Genomic DNA, 3,299 nt, shown 5'->3' on the forward strand with positions numbered 1-3,299 from the left:
TTTCTAACTTTTATTTTACTTAATTTAATCCTTCGTAACTCAAATCAACACTTAATTACATATTTTTTTAGAATAAATGGTTGAATTAAAATACAGGGAACTAAAGTGAAAAAAACAGGTAGAATAGATGACGGATTTAAAATTTATTATAAAAGCTCATTTTAGTCCCTCATAGTTTTTAGCTATTAGATTAATCGGTTCCTTTAATTTTTAAAAAATCAATTTTGATACCAAACTTTATTTTTCTCATTTTTGAGTCTTTCTTTTTTATGGAAGGAGAGAGAAGGAGTCACTAAATTTCGGCATAAATAAAAAAAAGTGGACACGTTGGTGATGATTATGATCATCAAAACAGTCGTTTTTATGTCAAATAGTTTCATATGATGACGAGAGTTAAGATGAGACCTTTTTTTAACCTTAAAAGTGTCTAAAAAAACAAATCAGCTTGAGAAGATTTTGGATTTGAGGTTGATTTTGGATTTTGTGTCGGGTTTTTGGTGTTTTTAAAGGTCATGAATTGGTTTAACAAGGTTTCTAGAGTGTTTTCTAGGTGTTTTAGGTCAAAAATAGATTTGTTTATAAAACAAAACTTTAGGACCTGTTTTTCCAGCCACCATAAAAGTTGGATTCCAGGGATTTCGAGATGACACGTCGTCTACTAATACAAGTTACACATTTTTTTTAAAAATGATTGGGCTCCACCCCCATTAACTTTTTAAAAAATAAAGGTATGTGTGCTTGGGCCTGACCTAGCAGGCCCAACATGGGTCGTTGCTTGATGGGCCTAGCCTGTCAGGCTCAATAGCACCTGATTTAATTTTTTTAAAATTTTGAATTTTTTTTATTAATGCCTTATTTTCTATGTATTTTGTGAAATAATTTTCTTGCTTTTGTTTTAATTAGTACCCATTATGTGTGATATTTTTTGCTTATTTAGCCTTTTTCATATTGTGGTTATTTTTTAATGACATTGGGCGTGTTTAATTTTTAAAGAGATTGGAATGATTCATTTGTGATTTTTTAAAAAAAATTCTATATATATTAATTTTTTTAAAAAAATAAATATTGGTTTTTTATAAGATTTTTAATATGTGGAACCTTACATAATATTTTTTTCTTTTATTGTATTTAATAAATTTAATATGTGTGTCGGTTTATATTACAAATTTATTTTAATCAATAAATTCATTAAACAAAACTTGGTAAATTACCTGTATTGCGATATTAAATATCTTGATCTATATTTGTCTCTTAGTTTTTTTAGTTTTGTTTTTTATATCAGGGCAATTATTAAATATCGTTTGGTGATTATTTTTATTTATTTATTTACACAATGGCTATTGATTTGTTTAGTTAGATACGTGTATAAGTTTTTTTATTTACATCTGGGATTTTGTTCACGTAAAAAAACATTTTGAAAAATTTTGCATGTTCGATTTTTTTATTATGTTTTGATGTTTTAGATTTGATATTTATTATTATGATTTATGATATCTTCCCTTAATCCTTTTATGCTCGATTCATGATTTTTTTATTTGTTTTTCTAGTAACTGACCTGATATACATGCAACCTTTTTTGATTAACAAAATCTTAGATTTTTGTTATTCATTTTAAAATTCTGATATTACATGAATATCTTTTTTTACATTGATAAAAAAGTAACTTGTCTCGTAGAGCAGTGCGAGTTATTTATCTAGTTCAAACCTAAACAATGATAGATATTATTAAGCCCGTGAACCATATTAGTAACAACTTGCATACATGATAACCAAATGATAAAAATGTGTATCTAGGATTTTGTGGATTTCTAAGACAAATATATTAGAATCTTAGTTTATTGGAAGCAAATATTTTATGAGTTTCTTTGAAAATTTTATGGGGCCTTTTTGTTTTTCATTTGTTGACTTGTGGGCTTAGAAATTTTATAGGTCCGTTTGTTTACGCGACTGCGGCTGCGTTTTAATTAAAACGTAGTTGGCAGCCGTTTGGTAATGAAAAAACTTGATTTACTATGCCTGGATCCCACGTGTTTTTTGCGGCTGAAACGTTAAAAATGAAAAGCAGGAAAATCATGCTTTCCATTTACTGTGCATGCTAATTGCACTGTTCACTGAACAGTGCAATTAACATGCATAGTGTACACGGTACACTGTTCACTTGAACAGTGCAGGAGAATTGCACTGTTCACGTGAACAGTGCAGTTACCTTGCACTATTAAAACCTTTTTTTTTTAGTGTGTATTAATTTTATTAATATTTTTTTTTAAAAAAATAATTTAAAGTAAATTAAATTTATTTGCACTGTGATATGAACAATATATTTTTACCGAAAAATTAGTATAGAGTAAATTAAATTTACTCGCACTGTAATATCAATTTTATACATGATAATATTTTATTTAATTGTATTATTAAATAGTTTAATGGAATAATAAAAAATATTTTATATAAAGTATTATTTATTTCATAATTTAATATGAGTAATTAATTCTACAATATTTAAATTTAAAACTATCAATATTAATATATATTTTTTAAAATTATTTTATAACCTCAATTTCAAAAACATTCTTACCCAAACACATTAAACTACTTTTTTTCAACCTCAATTTCAACCACATTTTTAACCAATCATCTATTTTTTCAAACCAACCTTAATTAAAAGTACTTTTTATAAAACTATTTTTTTCAAACCACAACCACAACCACTACCGCAATACCAAACACACACAAAGAGTTTGCGGAAATAGAGGTTATTAGGCCATAGAAGTACGAGAAATTGAAACTTTGAGATTTGGATATGGGTTTTAATTTTAAAAAAAACTTTATGGTGTTAATTTTGTATTTATCATAGGAAAAGTCTATGAATTACAATTAAGTAATAAGCTAAAGGGTGTGGGTGATTTACTATTCACTCACACCCAATGCATTGTGGATTACAACAGTAATCCACAGTGCATTCCTCTCTTTTTTTTTACTTTTTTTTTATATTTTTTTTCCAACTTTCTCCTTTTTTCGTTTATTTTTTTTCCAAAATTACTTTTCTTTTTTTTTTCCAACTTTTCCTCTTTATTTATTTATTTTTTAAAAAAATTATCTTTGTCGATTTTACTTTTTTAATATTGAGCTGGTTAAAAATTTTGCTTTGTAATTTTTTTCTTTTAAAATACTGTGAATTACTATGGTATTTTCCCACACGGTTTTTCTATTTTATTTTTTTATTTTTAAAATTATTTTTGTTGATTTTATTTTTTTATCAAGTAATAAGCTAAAGGGTGTGGGTGATTCACTGTTCACCC

Source organism: Populus nigra, chromosome 1 (genome assembly GCF_951802175.1).
Source record: "Populus nigra chromosome 1, ddPopNigr1.1, whole genome shotgun sequence".
In the NCBI taxonomy this organism is placed as follows: Eukaryota; Viridiplantae; Streptophyta; class Magnoliopsida; order Malpighiales; family Salicaceae; genus Populus; species Populus nigra.